This window comes from Vidua chalybeata, chromosome 2 (genome assembly GCF_026979565.1).
Source record: "Vidua chalybeata isolate OUT-0048 chromosome 2, bVidCha1 merged haplotype, whole genome shotgun sequence".
Taxonomy (NCBI): Eukaryota; Metazoa; Chordata; class Aves; order Passeriformes; family Viduidae; genus Vidua; species Vidua chalybeata.
In genome coordinates, this window is record NC_071531.1 from 105,256,187 (window position 1) to 105,283,339 (window position 27,153).

General features: G+C 36.8%; 1 long non-coding RNA gene across 1 annotated transcript in view; it reads right to left on the reverse strand.

Moving 5' to 3' along the window:
- The window catches only part of LOC128802581 (uncharacterized), a 310,109-nt gene that overhangs the window by 134,592 nt on the left and 148,364 nt on the right, over positions 1-27,153 (reverse strand). Inside the window, exon 5 of the long non-coding RNA XR_008435497.1 lies at positions 13,393-13,446. This is a non-coding gene — a long non-coding RNA (uncharacterized LOC128802581). The remainder of the gene's footprint in view (positions 1-13,392; positions 13,447-27,153) is intronic.

Sequence of the window (27,153 nt, forward strand, 5' to 3'; positions counted from 1 at the left end):
ACTATGTTTGATTATGCTTCTGCTTCCTGAAAAAGTATTTTTCTAAAACACTATGGTAACCAGTGCTCACAGAGCATGAAACCGAGCAACCGGATTTCTGGAATGCATTTCTGGATAGCTTTTATCTAGCAGGAAAGAAGCAGAATGCAACATGTAGGCAACAGTCCCCTTAGTCAAAATGCTGCTAAGTTCTGCAAGCAGAATCTAGTTCTGTCCTCAGAGGATTAATAATAGTCATGGGATGGGTGAATTCATAGAATCATAGAAAGCTCATCTCATTCCAGCTCCTGTGCCATGGGCAGGGATGCCTTCCTCTGAACCAGGTGGCTCAGAACCCCATCCAACCTGACCTTGAACACTTCCAGGGATGGGGCAGCCACAACTTCTCTGGACAATGTGTTCCAGTGCCTCATCACCCTCACAGTAAATAATTTTTTCCTAGTTCAAGAGAAATAAACTTTCACAGGGAATGCCAATATCCTGTATTAATTTGAACTATATATACCTGATTGAATGTAATGCTTCACACAGAGCATGCAGAAACCTTGTCTTCATACAGTATGTCCCATGATGAACCTTTTGTTCCATGCTCTGGGAGAGGAGTCAGGCTGTATAATGTCTCTAGGCCTTAATCATGCAAACTCTTATACTTGTAAGAGTTAATCTGTACAATTAATCTGTACAATTAGCCTTCTTAATGAAATTATAAGAACCATCCAATGTGAGCAAGTCTTTGTTGAGTATGGAAACCTTAAAATCAGATATTGGGTTTTATTATGTAAACAAAGAATTTGTGCAGTAAATTTCCTTAAAATACTTTATTGAGGTCTTTGGAGATCATCAAAACAGCAGCATATAACATTAAGATGAACCAAAGCATTTGTCAATACGTCACTGTCTACCACAGATCATTACCTTATGCTGGTATCTACTGACAACTTGGCTAGTAGCAAATAACTGGCCAAGTGGCTTCTCCTATATATGTGGAGGATCTCCTAATAAATTGCCTCCTTATCTACATGGCAAAAATTTGTTTTTCACATGAGCAGTGTCTACTTGAATTTCCTCCTCCATTTCTATCTGTTTTCAAAAGTATCAGCAATCTTTCCGGCACAGGACATAGCTGTATGTTTGGATGCCTAATGAAATGCCTGAGATACACCACCAATCTAAATAAATAAGCCTAAGGACTGCTTTGCTCTCAAAGGATTTGGCAACATACTACAAATACCTAATAACGAGAAAGAAAATTAATATCGCATTTGTATGCATTTTCAGTCAAAATGTAAATCCTAATCATGAAGTGTTTGTAAACCAAGCATATCACAAGAAATAGCATTTTCATCAAAAAAGGCTTCCTAACACAGTGCTGTTTTGTTGTAACCTCTTTGTGATTTTCATTCTGATTTTTTTTTTTCTCCTGTGGGAGAAAAATTACAGATTGCAACTTTGTATATAACAAAGTATTTACTTTCTTTATTTTGGCAACTCTTTCCAAAAAGTCAGTACCTTTTGACTGAATGTGGTATGACCAAGCCCCCATTTACTTTGAGCATTGGGGAGTTACTTGCCAGCAGTGACTTCTCTTCTACAGATGTCTGGTCCATCCTGAGCTCCTCTGTAGCGTGTGTGTGTACACTCAGACATGTGTGTAGTCAGAGAACCCCTGTGAAAATACTGTTTGTCAATGAAATGCATGTATTGCTCTCTTGAGTAGTGCATGAGAGAATAAAAACTTCGCCTCTCTCACACCCCGTCTCTCTCTCATGAAGCCTTCTTTGGAATTAGGAGAATTAGGTTATGGAGCAGAGGACACAAGAGACTAGGATGGATTTGTGAGTGCTGTAAAAAATTAAAGCTCTTTACAGATAAGTAATACATTTTGGCATTGGGCATTGCACCTCTGTAGTACTGTAAGAAACTGCAACTAAGAAAACTCACTTCTGGATAGGAAGAGTGATTGATAAGCTGCTGCAGTTGAGAAAGCAGATTCTACTACTGATATGTAAAAAAATTTACATTGTGAAATGTAAATCATAAAGACTACAAAAACATTTATGCAGAAACCAGTCCAGCTTCAGGTAAGGTCAAACTGAGTTCCTAGAGGTACTATACACATATGATGCTTAAAAACTGTGATGCAGCTACCTGTTGATAACATGCACAGATGTGAATGCCTTTCCCACCTATATTCTGAATTAAACTGCTCTTATCTGACCACTTAAACATCTCAGTTCACTCAAATCAGCAAATAATTCCTATTACAACTAGGAAGATATCCTTTTCAGGATTTGTGAAAACATGATTATCCAAAAACTGATTTAGGTAAAAATTCAGTAGAGTTTTTATATGATACCTGGGACTAAATCCCAGCCATGTATTATTTTCTGATTTAAACTTACAGCAGGGTGAACAGTGGTATTTCAGATCCTGCACCCTTTATAGTTAAAGAAAATCTGCAAAATTAAACATCCATTTGATATTTGACATAACTCTGAACTCTGTAATGGCCATGTGAAACACAGTTGCAACATTTACAAAACGACCTGTGACACAAAATAAAAACTATGCAAGGACACCCTGTTCCTAATATGCTTCAGGCTCATTTTGCAAATACAGATTTGTAAGCAATTAGACATGAATTAAAATAAAATGATCAATTAATTTCAAAGTCTGATACATGTGAAGAATTATCCATTTAATTAGTTGGCCATTTCTTTAACACATACTGTGCATGGTTATTTTAAATACATAAATTTAGGAATTCTTCAGAAATTTTCTTCATTGAAACAATTGCTATAACCCAAAATTTTCTTGCACCTTCCTGAAGAAACTGACACAAAAATGCATCAGGGTTGCAGAGGTTTTCTAAATATCATAGAACTCAGTTTATATTTGATAGAAAGAGTCCTTTCAAATGTTTAATATGTTTCTAATCCATAGCTTTCTAGCTTGTGTTTACTTACAGAGGCCTCTCAGCCCGACTGCTTATATATTTTCAGCTTCTTTTTTTTCCTGGGCACAGTTTCATTTTTGTGGGATTTTTCTGGGGGGCAGATTGATTTTTCTTGTTTGTTTGGGTTGGTTATGATTTTGGTTTTTTAGGTTTTTGTTTGTTTTGTTGTTTTTTTTTTTCTTAATTTTTTTAAATTTTATTATTTCTTTTTCTTTTGTAGCTTAATTGAATTTGCTTAATCTCCCTATACAACTTTCTTTGAGTATATTCTGCTTGTCTGGGTACCTCTGCAGCATCACTTGGTGAGAACACAAGTTCACAGGTTTCCCAGGTTCAACAATCCTTTCTGAAGACAGGAGCATTTACCAAAGGGGCTCCAAAACTCCACCTGCCCTGGGAGCAATCTCACAGAAGAGATAAAAGGATACTATATTCTGGAAATTTTGTTCCTTTCCAAATAAAATATTGAGTTGATTAAAATCCGAGAGTTGAAAATTCTGGCATTTTCTGAAGGTTGGAATACCTTTGAACAATCTGTCAGACATTTCTGAGCTACTCTTGAAACAGATACCAACCTGTACCAACCTTCATGGATCAAACATCAACCTCTTGATAGCCTAAACTTCCAAAACTCTTTGCTGTGTTAGCCAGCACATGTCAGTGTGTTTTCTTTCACCCAGTTAGATATAATTTTCAATATTGCTCTTTCCTCCTCTCATTTAGTATTTACACATGCAGAATATTTTAATATTTAAGCAAGTTTTCACATTTTTCCTACTCTGTCTTCCCCCAAGCCTACATCCTGCAATGAGTGCTAAGGAACAAATGCACAGTGTTGTGCACCACCAGACAATAATCAGATATTATCATGATAAGAGCAGTATAATAACCTATATGGAATAAAGTAAATCATTGTTCATTCTGATCTTCGCTCCCAAGTTGGATTTTTGTGCTCTGAAGGAAGTTATTTTCTGGAAGTACATCTGTGATGTAGTATTTCAATTACAGCATCATTAATAGAAATTATTTTCCTCTATATAATCAAGTCTATTATATTGATAACTTCTAGGAATATTTAATTGCCATTCAAACATTTAACCACACAAATACCTATTTTTTATTCTAATATGAAGTGTAATTTATCTGCTTGTTACTGTTCAAGAAGTTGTGTACAGGCATAAGATATTGCTCCATAATCCATGTAGTCTGTATTTCATAATTTCTCATTGTTAAAATGTTTTATTTGGATTAGAGAGGTCCATTTGCTCTTCTTACTTCTGTTTACATTTTCTTGTTGCAATATAATCTAATCCAAGTATTTTCTTCCTCCTTTCTGCTCTTCTCTCTTCAGAGTGACAAATGTACTTAATGATCTAGATTTCTATCATATTTTAACTTCGCCTGATAGCTGTCCCTAAAGATTCCTACTTTCTAATTGGAGTACAAAACAAGAAATCTCAGTATATATTTAATAAATTTTTCTGCATTTCTTTGAATTAAGATAATAGATGATAAAGTTTAAACTAAGTAATAATATTTTATTTATATCCTACATGTAGATATCTATCAAATGCTTTACATAATTACAATAATATTAAATAAATATTTTGTAGGTGTTTGCACAGAATAAATTTATTTGGTTTTATTTAGAATCTCTGTGCTTTTTCCAGTGTACCTTTTGGTTTTTTTCCTAGAGGAATAAGCAGGTTCATGATCAGTACGTTTTTAACAATTTTTTATTGAGAAACACTAGAAGATGTAACGCTCCACATAATATATTTTGTTAGGTTCAGAGATAAAATTCATGCACTTTAAGTGTGTTAAAGGTAATATTTATCCTGCTTAAGCTGAAAATCCTATTATATCTAACCATGCTGGTGATATTTTCATAGTATTGTCATTACAACTACATGCTTATAGGCAAGTCTGCTGGTTAATTTAAGTCTCCAAGCAAGACTTCTCCACTGCCAGTTCATTTCTTAATTCAAAGCAATGTGGTGTTTTTAAATACAATTACTTTGATACAATTTGTCTAAAAGAATACATGTGAATTGAAGCCTAGAATTTCCATGTGATCAGAACAAGAACAATATTCTTCAGTACTTTGTAATAAAAATAGGTTAACAAATGGGGGGCAAGAAACCCCAGCACCTCAGGGCACAGGTACACTGCAGTATGATCAATGGGCAGCATTGATCAAAAAAATAAACCACTGACTTTCAGATGCTACCAAGATTCTACAAATGCTGTGCTTGTCTGCAAACTTTGGCAATTCATTTGCTTGCTTAGTTGTTGTGTGGAATTATGGCATTCAAATCCAGGTGTTAAGAACAGTTCACAAACTAAGATGGACAGGATGTATGTTTATGTGAGACTGGCTGGGGTGGGGAGTAGGAAGGCATGGCCTAAGCCTGAGCTCCTAGAATTGCTGCTTCTTTTCCAAAGTGAGTGGCATCACCCTATGCATAAATGTAAGTCTGAAGTGTGAGTACAAGCAGGACAGAATGAACCATTAAGCCTGTTTTTTTCCCCCCATATGCTGCTTAGGGGCAAAACATAGTAGTGCTGTATGCTAGAAACAGAAAAGCAATTCAGAATCTGCACCATAGAAAGAAAAAGTTACTAAAAATATATCTTTTTGGTACTGCTTGAAATGCATAATCTGTTTTTAAAGTGCTGAGCACAATATAAATGCAGATTGTGCTAGATTCTACTTACTAAAAAGCCTAGTCACAGAGTTATGACAGCTTTATGACATTTAAACATCATAGCATGTGAAAACATGGAAGAGATGGCAGGTGGGAGGAAGTACTTGATATTCAAGAGAAAATATTAATGGATGTGTCTAAAATGTAACTACTTTTTAACATGTCATGCTTAGGAATATTTGCATAATATTATCCTTTAAATTGCAGTGTGTACATATTAATTTCACAGTGTCACTCTCAGTAAGTCTAGCATCTGTACATTCAATGGGCCCAGTCTAGCACACTTGCATCTCCTTATCATAGACATTTGGAGTCTCAATTTAACAAGTGACTCAAAAACAAGACAACCCAGATAGGCACAAAGATTCTGGGGAAAAACCCCCAAACACATTCTGTTCTAGGAAACCATGTCTTGCCAGATGAAGGGTTGTCCCAAGCTACCTTCTGCCCCTTCCTCAAATATATTGTTTCTTAAATTACTTTTCTTCCTCTGGATAATACCTGCTATCTAAGGACTCAAAGTCCAAAGTCTGTTTCAACCTGCAGAAGAGGTGAGAAAGAAAGGAGAAGAGAACAGTTTGGAAATGGGATTGAGAAGCTTAAAAAAAAAACCTCAAACAAAAAACCTCAGTGATGAAGAACAATAAAGCAAAGCACAGTGGTCCATATATGCCCTTAGTGCTTGGTGTTATATAGTTCCTTGCACATTTTTACCTCTTCCATTCTGCACTCTCCGCTTTTCCCTAGGAAGTACATCATTAGATGCGTGTGAAATATGGTTGCAATTTTTTTTCTCCAGTTTTAAAAATATTACGCTTTTTATTTGCAGAATGAGTCAGAGTGGAAGGGACTACAGTGGGTCAGTTGGCTCCAGCCCCCTGCTCAGGCCAGGTCATCTCAGAGCACATGGCAAAGGGTTGTGTCCAGACAGTTCAATGCTCAGTAGAAATAGACAAAAAACCCCAGAGATGTATGTGTCTGATCTCTTTATCAACCTGAACAAAGCCTTCTCTTCTATACGGTGGCATTTTGGACTTTAGTTTGATACCTATTTGCAGTGGAAAGCAGGAATTGTACCACAAATCCTGTAAGCCCAGGCTGAAAAATCCATGATGTTTTTCTTGTACTACATGTCACACCATTAAAGGCAAAACCACCCTGCAATATTTAAGGTTTCTACTCTGTTTACCCTTAAAAGCATGAAGAGAACATTGCAGTCACTGAGAGTCAAGGAGACTAAGGCACACATATGAGCATGAATTTGAACACCACTATTTTCTAGCAGGTCCCTGCCACCTTAGGTATTCAGAATGACACATGGGGAGCACATTTAGACCTGTAAATCTGCCATTCACTGGCTTTCATATGTTTCCCTTTGTAAGATAAGCAACTTCCTCAGAACTTAATTTCTTCACAGTGTAGTTTCTATTTAAGAACAAGATGCGCCTGCTAAAAAAGCATTTTGCTTTGTTTTGAAACAATTGTAATCTAATAGGATACAGAATCTTTAGGACATATTAACATCTTAAAAGAAAATTGGCAGAAAAAATTCTATAATCTCACTTATTTAATTTATTATAGCTGTTGGTCTTTCCAACAGGGCAGTTGTAAAAATGTTGGAAAATATTTTAACTCATTTTTATAAAGCCATTCCTCCTCATCCTTTCTAGAATTTTCTTCCTTATTATTTACTTAATTTCATTTAAGTAGATCAGAAAACAAAGCTATCAATACTGTGTGAAAACTATCCCCAGAGAGGGTTAGAAAAATGAAACTGTTGGGAAATCACAAGAAAACTGTAGAACAGCTGTTCATTCTTGCTATATATTATGAAAATTAACAAAAAAACTTCAGACCTAAAAGATGCAATTATAAAAATAGCATCCTGAAGATACCAGTTTAAACTACAAAATAATAATGCAAGTATATTTAGATGAAATTTCCCTCAAATGTTCCAGGAAAAACTACTTAAAACTAAGCCTTTGGACATATGACAGTTTTTAAGATGCTGTAAAAATGAAGCAAGTTAGTATCTCATCCAGTTTTTCACTTTGAGAAAATGCCAAAACCACAATAGTTATATCTCTACTGTTCCAAGATGAGGCTTGTAGCTCTCAGCTCCTGTAACTTCTGACATTCTACTGCCTGGAGATATTTGAGGAAAAGAAATCACATACACTATCCTATTTTTACACGTCTGACTAATTTCTAAAAGTAGATTGGAAGCTCTACAGAATGAAATCAATGAGGTGTTTCTACTGAAATCTTAACACTTCAGGTAACCAAGAATTTATGTTTCATTTGCTACTTCCTTATGAAAATAAGAAAATACAGAATGAAGAAAAAAGGCATAAAAAGCAATTGCCTTAAAAACTTGCTTTACAATTGTTTAAAAGGTGTGAAATTATTTTTCAGACTTCTTTCTCCTTGTAGTAATGATTGTAACAATATTGCATAGATGATGACATTAAAAAAAGGAAATACTTATTTTTGAGTCTTGGCTATTCTTTCTTCTATAAACACTGTTTGAAGTCTGAAGTTAGAATGAGCCTTTGAAAACATCCTCTCTAACTACTAAGGATACAAAGTTAAAGAGAGCATGAAAGGAGGAGTTCTTTCACACTCACACCCAACTGATTAAGCATTAATGAAATTATCAAACTTTGCAAGACTGATGGCAGGAGAAAAAGAGTTGCCAAGTTTGCTGAGAGCCTGACCCTGCAAGTGGCCTCCTGTGCTCATACAAAGATCTATCAAAATCTGCCTTTTCTGAAAACAAGGGCCTGCTCTGTCTGGATGGAGCTCCAAGGGCAGAGCCCCTATATGCATACGCTGACAACATTGTATGGAACTTTGCATAAGGAATATTAAAAACATTTCAGTTGGTTAGTTAGCTTAAGACTCTATGGTTAGGCTTTCCCAGGTCGACAGACATAGCACAAATAGTGACACCACATACTCCACACCCATCAGAACCTATCATTCCAAGATTCATATTTAATTCCAAATGATCTCAAAATCTCATTTTCCTTTAAGAAAGGAAAGTGGCAGAGCTGCTTGAAGGGAGACGGGGGTTTGGATCCTGACTTCTCAAGTACACAGTGGGCCAGGAACAACAGCCCTGATACAGGAATAAAGGCTGGATTTCCCTTCCCTAGCCAGCTCCCTCCCAAGGAGTGAAGCACACACCACTTTTATTCTTCAGGGGAGGCTCCTCTCCCTGCCAGGGTGAGATCTGGGCAGGAGGGGCTGGGTCCACCTAAACTAAAGTTGTGTTTTAACTGTGTGGGTGCAGGATCTGACTCAGCACACATCAAACGAGTGACCAAAGTGAGGGGGAATTTCTGGTGATAACCTCCTGCTAGGAAAAGGGAGGTTATGTCTGCTAACACCCTGAAGAAAGTAATTCAGGAGTAGAAAAAAACTTGGAGAGATTTGCCATACAAGTCATCCCCAGGATTCAGTATAGCTGACCAGCAGATATTGCTACATAAGAAATGAAAATGCAAGTGAATTTAGGACTAATTAAATAAAAATACTGCAAACAAAAATGTAAATGGAAAGTTAATATCAGTTCTGGGGTCTTCCATTACTGATATAAACTGAAGAGAAATACCCTCTTAGCAAACTGAAATGCCACAACAGCAAAACCCTCAAGAGAGCTTTTTATAATCACTAGTAGTAAAGTTCATATTCTTGCACACCCAAGCTGAAAAAGAAACAGCCCTTCTAACAAATTTAAGCCTTTCTCAAAAATGCACATGTCCATATGTCCTTGTCACCAATTAAAACAAAGGGCACAGAAGATTATTTACTTCTGGGCATTACGGAAACTTTCTCTGCATTAAGTTATTTTCAATAGTCAAAATGTTTAGTCAAATGAATGAAATTGCATTTTTTTTTAACAATAAAAGTGCTGCCTTTTAATGGACTTTTTGCACTCACCCAGAGATTTGTGGAATTTTGAGTACAAATGTGTGCAAAGCCCTAGACTTGGTGAAGAAACTACTCCTGCTTTTATGGCTGCTAATTTTTCAGGGGCAAACTGAAATGATTTCATCTGTACTAATTCTGTATGAAAGTCATCCCTGTGCACAGAAACAAAGACACAGTTTTATGCCATACATGACTTCTGAAAAACAGCAGTTCAGAAACCACCACATGAGATGAAACGTGGGCTCATAAGTCTAGAACTGGGTTTCTGAGAGAGCCAGGACCAGGTATTTACAAGGAGGTTTAAGTGAAGCACAATTAATAGAGAACCAGTGGTTTATTTAATTCCAGCTTGTATGCCTTTTGGTTTATAGCTTGTTAATAAATCTCCTTATGCATCTGAGACCTGAGTGGAGAGTAATTAGGTGAATCCTGTGTTTTTGTTCAAGTGTAACACTGGCAACCAGATTCCATTTGTGAAAATTGTGAATCCAATTTTCACTTACAATGGCTGTTCCTTAGAGTTTATTCTGTATCTGCCAGTAATTTGATGTGCTACAATAGTCCTAACTTGCTCAAAGCTCTGAATATTTCAAAGAGGCACTGTTGGAGTACAAAAAAATTCTGAAAAAATTGCTATGCCATTGATCAGAGCTCATATGGAATACACTTCTAAGATATTTTTGCCTCAAAATAGTTATTTAGAGCTTTTATTATTTCATACAGAACCCAAATTTACTCCTTGAAATGAAAGTTCAGTTGTTCAAAAGATTTAAAATTAAAAAATTAAAAAGTAAGCCTTTTCCTGTTGTATTTTTCTATATCATAGATAATTTCTGGTTCTCAATTTGTGTACTGCATATAAGTTGTGTAATAACAATGTAACCATATTATAAGAAGGCTTTCAAAGCCTCTGAGAATGCCAGTAGCCTGAGAAAATTTAAAATACAGCTATTTGTCAGAGTGTTAATTCTTGTAAGAATTGTTGCTTATCAAATACATATGGAAAATTCTGCTTTTGGACAGTACTGCAACAGCAACCCAGTATCGCAGTCACCAGGCAGCCTTGCAGGCTTACAGCATCCTACCCCACAGATATCAACAGAATCGAGGACTCATCAAAAAACCTGAATAATCTTTAGAATACTTTGACTCACATTTTAAGTTGGTAAAGAGAAATGAAAGGTGCCAAATCAGCTTGCATTTCAGTACCAGTGTTAAAGACCAGCACTGCCCTCCATGTTGAGCTGCTGATCATCACCTGATTGAGCCAAGCCTGTTACTTCACACAGACATGTTCATTGCATATTTGTATATTACACAATAATGCAATTATTTCATGGAAACATACAGAGTACAAAGATATATTGTGCTCATGGAGCAGAAGTATCCATTGTAGCTCATTTTTTATAACTCAGAAAGCCTACAAGCATCAGCATTAAGGGCAAAGGAGGCATAAACAAAGTCAGTAAGGAGAGAAAAGTACAAAGAAAAATAGAATCACAGGATGGCCTGGGTTGGAAGGGATCTCAAGGATCACCTTGGGCCACTTCTTGACCTTGTCCAGCTTGTTTGAAACTTTTTTGGAGGATCTAATCTCTGCCTTTGGACTTTGCTCCTTGAAAAAAATGTCACTGACTGCCAGATACATAGACCAAGCAATTTTTGAGAGTGGTGGCCAAAGAAAGAAAGTATGGAAGGTGTAGGGATGAGGTGGGAGAAAGTAATTTATTCACAGAAAATAGCGTTTTGATGATGAATTTTATTTCACTCTTTTTATTAAAATAATTTTTAAAAATTGTCCTGTCAAAGACATATTTGGGGAAATCTTTCTAAATTACACAGATTTTTGTTTCAGAAAAATGATTAATGATATTTAAAGAGAGGCTGTTCAAAATAAATTAAATTAGCTATTTAAGCCATAATGATTTGTTTTCTTGGATATCTCATATTGATAAATAAAACAATTATTATTCCAAATCAATCAAAGCATTACAATTTCATTACAATTTATATCTGTAAGGCAAACACCATGACAAATTCTGCAGAAGACATCTTGATATAAGGAGAAAAAAATCAGATAATATCAACAGCCATCTTTTTTATAGAGCTGGTAAAGTAAATGGATTCATTTATTGTTGATAATTATATCTAGCAACATTTTGAACAAAATATCGTAATAAAATACCAGAATAATGAATCTTGGAGAAATGACTAATTTGGATATGCCAAAGATCCAGAAAAAGCCCAGATGCTGGGGGTGAAAAAAAATTTGTTGTTGTTGTTGTTGCTTTTGTTTTTTGATCAGTAGTCCAAACTTTTAATATGAAATTCTTTTGTAAAGTTCTTAAGACTAAGATTTGTAGACACTACGATTTTTAAACCAGGATTTTCTCCTTCTTTGCAAGGGTGATTGCAGACTAATGTACAAACAAACCCAGGAATCTAGCACTAGGCACCCAAAAGGCAGCACAGCCTGAAGCAGATATCCATTTTTTTAAAGGACATAAAAGGTATTGGGAGCAATTTGTCTAAAAAAATTTCAGGAGAAGATCCAAAGGGATAAATTTCTCCTTGGTGAACTGAAAGAAGAAGAACTGAAAGAAGAAAGAAAGCTTTTTAAGTGTTGGCAGCACCACAGAAAAACCCACTGTCAAGAAGTTAGAATAATGAGAGGATGATCAAAGAACAGTTTATCTAAATTAAAGGTGAGATTAACAGTACTGATAAAAAGGTAGAGCAATGGACTATTTTTACATAAAATAAGAAAAATACTTGCAAAGGAACACAGTGATCTTATTTATTATTTTGGCTGTATTTGGTTATTCTAGCCACGGCTAAGATAAGCCTATAAAAAACCACAAAAACTTTTAATCTAAGGCAAACCTCATCTATATACTGTGAACATAATATTCCATCCAAAATAGCAACTTTAATTCATTTTATCCACATCATTCTATTAAAAAAAAAGGATAAAAAATTATCAAATGTGTGTAGGCAACATTAAAGCTGCACTGCATGTAAATGATATTGCCCAACGCCCTCATAATTATAAAAGAGGTGGACAAAAACCATGTTTTCTCCAAACTACCAACAACAACAGCCAGCCAAACTGAAATTCCACAGGTAAAACACAGAATTCAGCCTACAAGCCTAGGCACAGCAAGAGTGTAATTTGGTGCTTTACCTCAATTCTATTCATACCAATCAAACAAGATCACCAGAAACCTGTAATTTCATTAAGTTCTCAGTTGTATTTTGTTAATTTCAGAAATGGTGTTTATAAATTTCCAAAGCCATCTCTACTTTTCAACAGTCACTAGAGCATTGCTTTGCCATTCCCATGGTGTTAAAATACATCCCTGGAGTTCCAAGCACATGGTTTTGTTTGCAATGCTGAAATACTGGTAGGTAGAGGGAAATTGATAGCAAAAAAAAAGCTCCACTTGTAAGATTTTGATTAAAAAAAAAAAAAAGCTCATAAATATCAATGCAAAATGTGAGGAAACAAGGAGAAAATAAAAGACGGGAGAGAAACAATAAAAGTTCAAACATCTGGAAAATGTGATAAATTTGCTAATTGAAATGGTAGAACTCTTAAAATTTTGACTGTTTTGGTTTTGAGTTCTTCAAAGGAAGAATTAACAAAAGCTTTTTTAATATATTTATAATAGATTTTGCATTTTTTATCCAACAATTCAGAACACCAATCTCTCAGAATTAGTTGTCAAATGTCTGGAAAACATTTTCTCTGAAAAAAAAAAAAAAAAAAAAAGACTATGCATATTTGCTTACCTGGTCAGTTAAACAAAATTCACTGGCTGGAGCAGAACACATTGTAAAAGAAACCTGCAAAGAGGAAAAAAAGCTTCATTATAATTTATTTATCTCTCTCATATTTTTGATGAAAAAATGTAGCAATGAGTGGTCATCCTTATATACAAACTGCAAGCAGCAATATCATTCTAAATGAAAAGCCTTTTAAAATCTAGCAGGTCCTTGTTTGTTCAGAAGATTCCTGACTGTGTGGCAGGATTACACTTATAAACAGAACTAAACCATGCTATTCAAAGGAAGGTTTAAGGGTATCTGTTACATAGGTGGTATCAACTTTTTTATATTTTTATTCAAATCCAAATATATAACTATCATTATAAAGGATACTCAGATGTTCAGATGGTAAAAAAAAAAGGCATGTATTTCTCATTAAATGTTCTTCAGGGCACTGAAATATACAGAGTTACTTTACTTTCTCTAGTATTTCAAATAAATATAATGTCAAAAGAACATTATTAAGACTGTTATGCGATGAATATTAACATCAAAAAATGCTGAATTTTTAGCCTTCCTGAGCAACTTTTACTTCAATGAGTACAGAATATGCTACAGCTCTTAATTACTTAGTCACACAGTATTTCCACAGGAACTCCTCTTCAGCCTATTCAGAAACAGACATTCAAGGAGTTCAAGCACTGATATTTTGTGAAATTTCGTTGATTGACCTGCGGTCTGGAGAGACATTAAATAAGTATTATTCAAATCCTCATAGAAAAAACAGTGATAATTTTGCTATGGTCCATATATTCTAATAATGAATGCTTTAACTGTGTTACAAACACTACACAACTCAAGTTCAGCAAATTCTTTTGCAGGAATGACATTGTCCCAGATGAGTTCCTCGATGCCAAGAAATCAGACTGAAAACTGAATACTTAATTTGGGTCACATGGACTCATTTTTTGCAGAGGACTCAGAATTGTACCAGATTTTCTATATTCAAGGCCCTGCTCAAAGGTTTCAGTAGCAAACAAACACCGAGCACATTGCAAATAATTTTCTTTATAAGTAAATATCTAAGTGTGTTTGGATTGGATATAATCTTCAGAAATTCTGTTAGGAAGAATGATATCTGCCAACCACTATCACCAGCTCCAGTGCTGGAAGATGCAGATGATCCTCCTCAAGGTCAGGGAATAACTGACAGCACATTCCATCCTTTCTTTATACTCTTGTGACAGAAGGGTTTTTTGGGAGTATTTCACCAGACCTTTATTGACCCCAAAGAAAAAAACACAGTTTCAATCCTGGATTCTGGAAACTGAGTTTTATAATTGGAAGTGTAAAAACAATGTCAACAAAAGACTCGAAAAGGATTATGGTGAGACAGAAAGACAGTTCTTTCACCTCTCTACCAGCCACCTGAGACAGCAGTTTCTGCCATATGGAACATCATTCCATGCATGTGTGCTGGCTAACATGCCTTACATCTTTCACTAAAAGGGAAACTACTGACCACGATGCTGAGAATTTTGGAATAGACCAACAAACAGCAACAAGAAAAGGTACAGATAACATGCAAACCCCATCAAATCAGCCTAGTATTCAGCAAAGCCTAGAGTATATATTATTTAAAATAAAGGTTTCTCTTGTTATGTTAGCATCTTCCTGATGCAGTCAGGCTAGTTTATCTTAATTCAGAATCTATGATTTAGGTCAGACAACTTTGAACTGAAAGGGTCATGTCCTCACAATTTCCTCAGCCATCTGCTTGTTTGTGACTTTTGAGAACACCTATCTCATTTCAGAAAGACTTACTGTCTGAGTCCTAACCACAGCCCTGTTATTGGATTTGCAGCATTGGACTGTAGATAAAACAGTTTCTCTGCTCAGATCTAATAGCAGGGAAACAGTTTAACAGCAAGCGTTTGAGCAAATGCAAAACAGGGAAAAGATGACTGATGATGGGATGAAGAATAAAATAAACTGGTGAGTGTGCTTTTGCAAGATTTGCTTAATAATCCTTTATTCTGAGGTCCTACATGGGAATTAGAACTACAATTAAAAAAAAAAAAAAAAAACAAAAAAAAACCACCCCAAATCTAAAACCAACAGAAAACATAACCAGAATCTGTTCTGTTTAAGAAAGCCACATTTGCCTGAGAAGGACTATCACTATGTGCACTAAAAGTCAACAGCCTTTGCCACTGACTGTTCATCTCCCTTTTTTCCTGACTGTTATTTTAGGTCACCAGTTATGTCTCACCAGCCTCAATGTTAGACTCCAGTGCCAAGCACGGATGCCCCTGATCCTTACATTTGTTTAGCATTCGAGAGCAAGCTCTCTTTCCTTGTTAGACTTCTGGGTACTTTTGCTGTTCCTTTCAGTAACAACGTGATGTGCATGAAAACTCACAAGAATAAATGCACTCATGAGAGATGGGATGCAATTTGCAGATTTGGCCAGGTCTAAGAACTGTGGTGGCCACCCATCCCTGCTGATGCTGACATTGCTGCCAGCACTCCTGAACCAGCCAAAATCCTCAAACCTACGACTCTGCTCTGGGAAAAAAAGCAGCAGCTCCACTTCATTAATTGCATCACAACCTCTTTCAGAGCAAAAGATACTGCTCTCTCCTCCTTAGTCAACTTATCTCTGCTTTGCTTAGAGAAAATAGTTTCAATTCTTTACCTTCTAGTGAATCACAAACAAACTGTTATCCCCACTTGCTCTGGAGGAACAGGCATCATAAAGAGTCTGATGAAAGACAGGGTTTTTTACTTGTGATGATGTCCAAGCAAGAAATGAAGCAAGTTTCCCTTCTAGTTTCCAGACACAGTCACCAAATTCTTATTTTCGAATTGAGCACATATGATGTAAAAAGCATCAAGTTACAGGAACAATTACCATGCAGTTCTAAAGATACAATTTTCACAATCCTTTTAGAGGAGAACAGTATTTTTATTCTCTTTTTATCCCTCAAACATTTAATAATAATCCTATTTTATGCATATTAATTTTAAGTCATAACAAGAATTGGAAAGGTATTGATTTCAATGGGAGTTAAGGGCTAAATATCTTTATATGGAGCCGCAGCCTTCATCCTATTAAATCTCTACATTTATTGTCTGCACACAAGTCATTATAAAGCAGGCATTACTCAAGAAAGAACTCAAAAGCAAGAGAAAAGCCCAATTAACAAGGAATTCAATGCAATTATGGAAGTTCGGAAGTTGCCTGGGGTGGTGTTTGCCTGTAAATCATTGGGGAAGATGAAAAGGGAAGAGTTTGTTTCATCCCCACTTTCAAAGTATTATTTTCACTTCAGGTCCACATTGTTAATTTTTAAACCTGAAGTATCAGGACTTCTACAAAGTCACGGGTTAGGAACAAAGATGCCATTAACTGAGTTTCTGGGGGATCTTGATTTTGCAACACTCATCTGTGCTGGGGTTACTTTTATCAGTAGCCTGAGTTCTTGTCTCTAGCTCTTGGATGTTTGTACATAATTAAACTGGCTTTTCTGACCCTAGTCCTGTAGACATTAAAATCAGCTCAGCACAAACAATCCTGGAATGCACATTATAATGCCTGAACTTCTTCCATCCCATTCCACACCCATTTATGTGAAAAAGGGAAAAGAAATAAGAACAGAGAGCCCACAGAAATTCACACTAGATAATTAAAGTAAGGACTTTTTGAAGTATTAAAATCAACCTTATTTTATTATTACGAACTCAAATCTTCCTATATAAATGGCTTTGTACATTGCCCTCCTAACCATGGATAAAATAAATTTATCAGTTTAGATCCCTGCTTAAAAAAGCTGGGAAATCAGGAAACATCACAGTTGAATACCTTTGTGGTAGCATCAAGGCATTTCAAGACAGCACAGATTTCATTGCACAGTATTTTTATGGCTTTTTTTTTTTGTATAATACTGCAATGGGCTTCATACACCTTACAGCAGCAACACACTTGGCTGGTTACAAACACAATAACAACTATGTCCAGTGAACTTTGAGAGCTGCAAATTCCTGCCTTTCAGCATGTCTCTGTTTTAACCCCTGTGTCAGCTCCCCACAGCTTTCCATCTTGGAATCGGGTTCCTGTTCTCAAGGTGGATTCAGATATACCATGATACATCACTCTTGGGGTCATGACGTTTATTTTCCCAGTTTTTATCCCTAGCAGTTCCCTAGAATACAACCAGTTGAACCTAACAAGTGCTCCCAGGGTGCCCCCAGTACTCCTAGGACACTGGTAACTCTACTCAACAAACTTACACATTTCAGGAGGAAAAGGTTAATACTACTGGAGATGGTAATAAGTGCATGCAAAAATAGCTTTTAAAATCCTCTAAATTTCATCAAAAATGCTGACAATCGTTGAATTTAAATGTTTTAAAAAATACCCCATTTTAATGCATGTTTCCAGCTGAACAGGGTCAATCTGAAAAGACTGAGAAGTCATATTTAATTAAAAAAAAAAACATGAAGAAGTCACCCACCAGTACCTCAGATACTAATAAACCTGGACTGGATAATTTTGTAGGCAATAAAAGGTGTCCATGGTATTTTTTATATTTCAAGCAAATAGTAAGGTATGAGAGGAACCAAAGTTTTTTTTCTTTTCTTTCTTTTCTTTTCTTTTCTTTTCTTTTCTTTTCTTTTCTTTTCTTTTCTTTTCTTTTCTTTCTTTTCTTTTCTTTTCTTTTTTTCTTTTCTTTTCTTTTCTTTTCTTTTCTTTTCTTTTCTTTTCTTTTCTTTTCTTTTCTTTTCTTTTCCTTCCTTTCTTCCTTCCTTCACATTTGTGTGATAAAAACCACAAACTATTAGAAGGATTTTCATCATATGGATTTTCAAATTCCTAAAAAAAAATTATTTTGTGAATGGTTGTCTCAAAAGCATAATACAGAAAAATGAATCAAATATTTTATTAAAAGAATTTGAGTTCTTCAAGTTTTTTTGCAAACTATGACTGATTTGGGGTAAAACTTAATTCTACTTTCTAAGGCTTCAAGCTCACTTCAGTTCTTAAATTAGGGATAAAACTAGACTCAAACATTGGCTTCGCTAATTGCAGTCGGAGTCCTACAACAGTACCCAAGCAATGACCAATTTGTCAACACAAAGCTTATATAACTGTTTTCATTTCGCTAGTAGTAGTTTCAGTCACTGCTGCAAAAAGAAAGGACAAAGTCTTTTAAGTCTTTTTTACTCCTGAAATATTTAAAGCAGTATTGATTTTAATATATTTGCTAGGGGTTGGATTGCACTGTAAACCCATTTTAGCGGAAAAAGGAAGTAAAAACTCCACTGCATTTGGAGGAGGATTGGAAGGCATATCCACACCTCCCACTTAGTCAGCATCCCTTGCAACTCACTCCCTGTGGAAGCTACTTTGTGGAGCACCCAGAGCAGATCTACAGCCAGGCAACCCCCTGGAAATCACCCTCTTCATCTCCCTTCAGTAGGCAAACAGCAGATTTCTGCTTTCCTCTTGTTCCCTGCAACTTCTCCAGGGTCCGAAGTGTTCTCCCATGGAGAAGAAACCCCTCATCCAAATGCTAGCAGGAACAAAACTGTCCTCTTCCAGACTGGTGAATACAAAATGCTACACAGGAATAGTAGCTCACAAACTGATCTTAAATACCTCACTATAGGTGCAGAGCAACTCCATGAACCCATACTCAAAAGGAAAAAAAAAAAAAAAAAGCACATCCTGCTCAGCCCTGGCTTATTACATTAGCATTTCTTTTTGATTAAAAAAAAAAGAATCCAAAAAAACCACAGAAGAGTAAGCACTATATTAGTTATTTATCCAGTAGAGCAACTTGGTTAAGATTTTTGGCATTGATTCAGTTGAGCTTTGTAATTTGTCTTGTAACATTTTTCAATATACCACATGAATGGAAAGCTGAATTTCAAAGAACAGAAAAGCCACAAGTTACAAAACAATGGCTGCAAAGTGGAATTTTTAAAAAATTCATAACAGGTATAATTAGCTCAATAGAAAATAATCACATTATGTTTCAGTGCATCTTTAAAATGTTCCAGATGTTTTATGCTTTCAGTACTTCATTTGTATTTCCTTAAATCCTTCTTAAACACAGTTTGTACAGGAACAGTACATAGACCTGACAGCTAAATGCCAAATTGCTCATTTTTTCACTGGTGTGACTAAACAGGAGAAATTTATATTCTGTTTGCTGCTCACCCCCTCAAACAAACAAAACAAATACCTCATCTAGCAAATCCATCTGCATATAGTGTTATACAGGAGGTTTGATGGGATGACATGTCACTCTGTACTTTTGTTTTTTTCCTATGAAATTGAATGGTCTTAGCAAAGCAAAGAAAAGCACAAAACAAGGAAAAAGTCATCCAATCCCTGCCATTCTCAAAGATAATTCTCGAAATTTCATCTTCCAAATCCAGTCAGATACTCTCTGTACTTACACTTTATCCTAAAGATTATTCTCTACCTTAAAATTTTGATATCTGTTCTTAGAAAAATTCCAGCTCATCTTTCCCAGTACAGCTTCAGTATTCCAGCTGCTTTCCCTTTTGTTGACTGCCTCATCTCTCGGTATTTTTCCACACAAGCCACATCCCCCACCCATAACTATTTTTGCATCGGGAACCTGTTGCCTCCATGGCCAAGCACTTACTTACAATGCACTTTGCACTATCCTGACAGAGGAACAAGCCGTGGTTCCGTAGCCCATGGGCAGCCTGGCTCCCTCTCACAGCAGCCCGAGGTCTTCTCCTGGGGCCCGGCACAGACAACTGGAGCTGGTGGAATTTACAGCACCACCGTGACCTCTGCCTTTAACCTTGAAAGAGCTCTGTTATCTCTAGAGCACCCTTCTTCCTCTGCTAAAACAGACAGATTCCCTGCAGAGGTTTTTCAGCTGGAGAGAAGTATTTCAATAATTATGCTTCTTCTGATTATTCTAATACAGAAATCTTCTCACATAAAATGGTTTTCTTGCTGCAAACTATAAATCTTCTGATTTCTGATCCTTCTGTGATGTCCTCCTCTGCACAACTTCATCCACAACATTAGTGTTTCACTAGTTAAATACAATAAATTGACATCAATATTTCAGTAGCTGCTACTGTTACTCTCTCCCTCCTCTCCAACATATTCTCCCTTTCCTTTTTCAACTTCCCAGTTATGTCTTGAGCTATATTGTCTACCAGAAGAAAAATCCTTCTGTGGTTATGTCTGTTGCCTGATTCTCTTCCATTTTTTGTTCTGGTATGTCTGACTTCCAAAAAGAAGTATCCATTCTAGAAATATTCCCTCTTATAAAGTACTTGCTTGTGTTGCTCCTCCACTTCCTCAATGCAGAATTTCATAAGAGCCTTCTCTCATTCCCTGGCATCTCCTTGGACCAAGTGATTCAATATTTTTCTACTTTAGTCATCTCCAGCCACAGCTCAAAGAACTGCCTTCCACCAAGAAGTGTCACTTGGTTCTTACACAAGAGCAGTTCAGTGCATTGCTGGTATTTCCATCCTCTAACGTTCATTGGGCCTCAGTCTCCCAAGATATTAATGAATCCCTGGTGCATGGATACCACATATGCACACATTCCAGCCTAAACTGTGCTTTGAGGTACTTAGACAAGCTTCCTTACTGAATAAGCCAAGCACTTAACAAGCTTTAGGTATTTATGCCCACAACAGCCCTTTAAGAGATCCCTATTTTTACCTGATGGGGAACTGAGGCATAGGAAAACTACTTATGCTACTTAACATTGGGATATCTGTGATAACTCAGGAACCACGAATAAGTCTCCGATAACCCAGACTAGAATGCCAATCTAAAGACCATTCCTCCCACTTCCTGAGTGATAAGGGTTCAGCAAATCTTATGTACGTAGATTTTCTCCTGCTGCCCCTGGAACGTTCTGTGCATAGATGAGCTATCTTGGCTGGCTTGAAAACAAAAAATGGAGTGTCTTTTCCTCCCCCTATACACCTTTAGACAGAAACTGATTAGCCAGTAGTATTTTGCTGTGTGCAGCATTTTTTAGTCTTTGATACAAAAATTGATGTTCCTATAGTTATAAATATATGCAGTTAAAGAAAAACAAAACCAAAAAACACCCCAGAATAAAGGAGAGAAGAAAGAAACATGCTATGTGTGGTTTGTGTACAGAATTCCAAAGCAACTGCAAAATCCATGCTGGTTTCAGTATCATCTTATTTCTTCTTAATTCCTTGGGAAAATATGTCTCATCATACCATACTGTTCAACACCCTTTGTCAAAGCTTTCATCAAATATGGAGCAAAAAATAAAAATTCTAAACATTGCTGTATTCAGGACAGTGATACCCACTTTATTTACTGAACACTGGGATTTTCTCCCGGCACCTGAGTCTGTTTAAATGAGATAGCTCCACTATATCATGAAGAAATACTGCCTACACAGAGATAGCAGCCAGAGGTAACTGCTATGACTTTGCCAGTACAACTCTTCAGATATAGAGTTATTACAAATTATTATCTCTCTCAGACAGGTAAGTCTGCTGAAGTGAGGGGAAGAGACAGGAGAATGAAGAGGAAAAGGTGATGAAGGCAAACGCTGCTTGTAAATCATGTGCCTAATGCAGACAAAATAGTTAAAAAAAAATATTTCCAGTGAACCAATAACACTTCAGAAGATAAAATGTTTTTATACATCATTAAACAAAATTTCTATTTCCTAGGACTAAAACTGTAAAACCTCTATATCCAAGCTTATATGAACTTCAAAACAAACCAAATATTCTTTCCAAATAGCAGCAACTTTATTAAACAGGGTATCTGCTTCTCTGATACTAAATACTTTCCACATCCCATGTATTGAGGTAATCAACCTTAGTCTATTATTTAATCTCTAAGTTTCTCAAGGTAAAATGAAAATAATGACAATGAGGAGTCATTTTAAACAACTTAGACTGCATCTATATTGGTTGTTTGGTCTTGTTCCCATAACAAAGCATGATTTGTGCACAGCTAAAACATCTCTTATCTAGTTCACTTTATCATTGATAATCTACTAGCAATATGAAGAATGTTGAAAATAACAGCTTAAAATTATATCACAGGAATAGGAAGAAATGGCCAGTTGTGCTCCAGGGAAGAAATAACTGTGTTCCTAACTCATTTAATATGATCATAAAATGTTTTTTGTATAAAAATATAAATATTACTGTAATGATCAAGAAGAAGTCTTGAGATCCATTAGCTTCTATAAATACTACAGCAGCAAATATTCTTTATAAGAATCTATAGAGGCACCACTGCTTCACTACTTGGGACACTTTATACTTTTATAATGTGCAGACAAGTCAGTTCTACCAATATATGTTATCCCTTGCTTCCATGTACACATCAGAGCCACAATGTCCATTTATGCATAACAGATCTAGATTAAATTAGTCCAACTTATGGATGTGTCCCAAGCTGCAGCTTTTAAGTTGGATCACACTGAACCAAAAGAGGGAAAAAACCCAACCAACTAAACATTTAAAATGAGGCTCTGTGTGCCCTGAAGTCTGGCACAATCTTAAACCATAACAAGGCCATAAGCATGGTATTCTCAAGTACCAACACACTAAAATGTATCTAGTTTAATATATCTTACAGATGGCAGTATTTTGCCACAGCAAGGAGATCTTGGCAGGGAAGCACGGAAAACAATAAAAACTGAAGATTTTAGAAGTGGATTTTCAGAAACTGGTCTCCATGTTTGAAGATAGTCTGGAAGCAAAGCTTTTCATTTCCTCTGCATCTGTTGCCAAGAACACAAAAAACCTTGAAAGGAGGAGATGAATGAAGGGGATTTTGGAAGGTAAGGATTTGCAGCAGCAGGATGCTCTGGTGTTGTCCCATGGCAAAGACACTGAAATTTGGTCTATTTTCAAAAATCTCAAACTACTGAAAGTAAAGCTAACTTCTAACCCCCCCTCAATACATTTGCACTGGCTAGTGGTCTAGGGTACTCAGCCTTGCAGCACTCACAAAGTCCTTGTAGAAGTACAGTTGCATCTTTGTGACATAAAATTAGCCTTCCATGATTCCTATTTATCTACAAAACCACCTTAACAGAGTCAATGAAAAGGAAAGATTGTGTGACTTTAAACTAGCACCAAGAAAAAGCTGGAGCTCAGTCAGCAGAAGCCTCTCCTTGCTTCCTGTGTCCCAAACATTGCTGCTCACCCCTTAGAAAAATTCCTGTCTTCTGCATCTTCATCCTTTGTTCACTGGAGCTGGGGGCTGCAGGGGCAAAGACAGAGGCAAGGGGCTGCCAGGACAGTGTGCTGCTAATCCCTCTCCAGCCCCTTCCTGCAGCTCCCAGTGTGGCCCTTGTGGCATAGCGGTTGCTCACTCCTCTTCCAGGAGGAGGATTTACTCCTAACACATTTCCACTCCTGGAAGAGAGGAGGCAGAAGGCATGGTGAGTCACCACTGCCTACCTGCATGCCCTGCAGATGCACCACTTTCCCTCATCCTCCTCACAGGAGAACTGGTAAAATCCCACATGATGCCTGAGAGATTTCCATTTGCAGTCTCTCACTGAAAGCAGAGTTTACCATCTAGAAGGAAGATCAACTGGGCACAGAATGCTTTGTGGTTTGGTAGGCAAGGCTCCTGGCAAACACAGGAACCAGGCCTCCAGCCTTCTGTGGTCTTCCTTGCAGCACTCGACATACTGACTAAAAGCTGCTGGGAGCCTGTAAGATATCACAAGATAAACTTCAAAAATATTGTAGGATTTAAAAACAGAGAAGAAAACATACGCATATCTCTGCACATGCAAGGCGGTACACAAACAAGTGGGCAAAGAGCTTCCAAAGTTTTGCTTCGTTTTTATCTATTGGTAAAAGAAAACCACTGCACTATCATTAAGAGGAAGATCTTTGGTTTGTGTTCTCCAAAAGGTTCAGTAGTCCTTTGATTAAATAGGATTGGGAATCACTACTATAAAGCAGTCATCACGGTAACAGCAGAGAATCTCCCAAGTAAATTAGATCTGCACTGTACAGCACCAACTCAATTGAGAGGAGTTATTTGCTCTTCAAGCCATTCTTTAATGTGGGTTTTTTTCCTTTTAAAAATGTTGAGAGACTGAAAGAATGTTTTATAACAATCCTTCTGCTGATGGTAGTGGAAATACTTTGTCAAGAAAAGCTCTGGAAGCTGTGTTGGGAGATACTTTTTCCTATAAGATACTCATTTACTGAGGATAATATTTTTAAAAGCCAGCTTGTCATATCACAGCATTTTTCTTTTCATTTCCTTGACCATTTTATGTTGAAATAAAGTTGTTCAAGTGATCTCATCAGCTCCTGATTTTTTTATATATTTTTAGTTTATATCTTTATCTTTTTTATTAAATTTCCTAGCTCCTGAAATAGTAAACATGACTATTATTGTAAGCAAGTAGCCACCTTGTTATCACCCATAAGCAATCTAGTCCTTCTTTCCTTGTGACATGTTCCAGATTAAGGAAGAAAGTTAAAGGTTAAAATGAAGTCATGAAACAATGGATTTTGTATCTTGATTTTATATTACTCGAACTCTTTCCAACAGCCATTGGATATATCTTCAGCTTCCAGCCTGTAGATCCTTCCAAGGAAACCCTGCCCACAAGGCAGATGAGCCAAGCCACAAAGAGCAGGGTGGTGCACATCACATACTGAGATATGCAGGTAACAAAGGGAAAGCTGCTACTCTTTTTGCAACACAGTATGAAAGTCTACCTTAAAAACTGCCCAGAGCTCATCAGAGATGGCTGAAATTCCAGTACTTTCTCCAGTGAATTGCTCAATACCTTTTTCCTCAATCTGCAGTAGATGAGAGCTTTTTAAAAAATGAGCAAGCATGACTCATTTTTATGACCAATGCACCATTTGCAAAATGCTTTCCAACCAGATTGCAGTTCAAATAAGACATGTGTATTGTTGCAAAACAAAATATGCTGGCTGAACAGAATGTATTCATCTATATTAGTTTTTCTTTCTAAATCCAGCACACTGTGAGCTAAATTAATCTGCTGAGTGCTAAATTCATCTACTGAGAGCTACTGTAGATTCAGGGAAATGTTTTGAGTGCTGTAGCAAACAAGTCTCCCTCACTCAGGAGCCCTCTGTGGGCTGCTGGTGTTTTAACCATTTTGTCTGCTTCCAAGCAAGGGAGCAGCTGATAGACGAGGGAAACGCTCATTGATTTGCAGGGGCAGCACCACAGCCAATCAGCCCTAGAACGAGGCACAGGCACGGATCTCTCCAACTATGCATATTTATATGCAGCTGTCGTACCTCCAAGTCTCCAGTGAATACTGAGTGCTTGTGTGGCCACCAAGACACACAATGCTACCCTGCAGCCTGCTCTTGCTTCACTGTGGTAGGGGGAGATGGAATATACAGAAACACGTTTCATTTTCCCTGGCTTGGCTACCCCAGGAAATTACATGCCTAATACAAGTACACTGTAGCTGCATAAATTCTTAATCCTGAGGCATTTTCAAAGGGCTAAAGGAAACAAGCATCTTGCAAGAATTTATTTTCAGTAGGGTAGGCTGAGCTACAACAATGAAGTAACAGAGACAAGCATCTTGCCAACAGTGTCAAAAAAGCCCCGTGGCACTGAGAGAAGGGGAAGGGAAAGAGCCTTCCCTGGTGCTACCATGGTGGTGCATGGGCAGCACCCAGAGAGGTGTCTGTGAATGGGACTCCTCAGCTCAGAGCTGAGGCACAGGGGTTAGGAAGAGTGACAGGGAGTTTTCCTTTTGTTTTAGCAAACTCCAAGGCTTGAAAACATACCCCAAAAGAGAGAGGTCTGTGGAGCTGAAAGAGAGAAGTCCAAGTAGAGATGCAGGTAGAGAAATGGCTCTGTGAAAAGGAAAACCCAACAATCTGACACTTTTAGGAAAGCTGAAGTAAATGTACCAAGGATTCAGAGGTGATTGGCTAATTATTTAATGGTCGAGCCATTACTTGTTTACTGAAGTAGAATGGTATTTAAAGCTGTTTCTTACAGTCTGTGGGCACACAAAGCTTCTGCAGACTTCTATAAAAATCAAGAGCTGGAACTCAAGCTGTGCAACATCCAAAAAGAATTGAAACAAAACCCACAGCCTCCATGTACAGGTGAGAGGGGCCACCTCTGATCCGGATGCCCACAGCTGGGCTCATTGGCAAATCCCTTGAGGAAAGTCTGTCCTGGGATGAGTTTTCTTGGGGTCCTAAATGACACGAAAACTCCTTTCCCTTCCCTTCTTGCTGCTCAGACCAAGTCACACTTGCAAACACTAAATGTTGAAATATAAAATATTTAGAAACCAAACCAATAAAGAAAAATTATATATATATATATATATATATATAAAAGGCATATCTTTGTGTTGCTGGGATCACTTACATTTGCTACTCCCTTGCAAGCAAGCCACACTAAGACATAAAAGGGGAAAAAAGAGAACAGGATAGAGTATTTTCACATCTGGTATTTACAACTGAAAAAGAGTACAATTGGAGTTTATTTATTGTGGCAATCACATATAAACTTAACTCCTACTATGAAATTATTCTCATATTTTCAGTTCCAAAGAACAATAGAAAAAGGCTTCTACTAAATGTCAAAAGAGAAATCTTCTACATAGTGTATATAGGCTAAATAAAACTGCTAATCTGAGAAAAATTGTTACAGAAATCTACATCATTGCAAGATCAAGCTCCAAGTGGTATTGTATCAAAATGATGAAAATCTTGTATGAATCA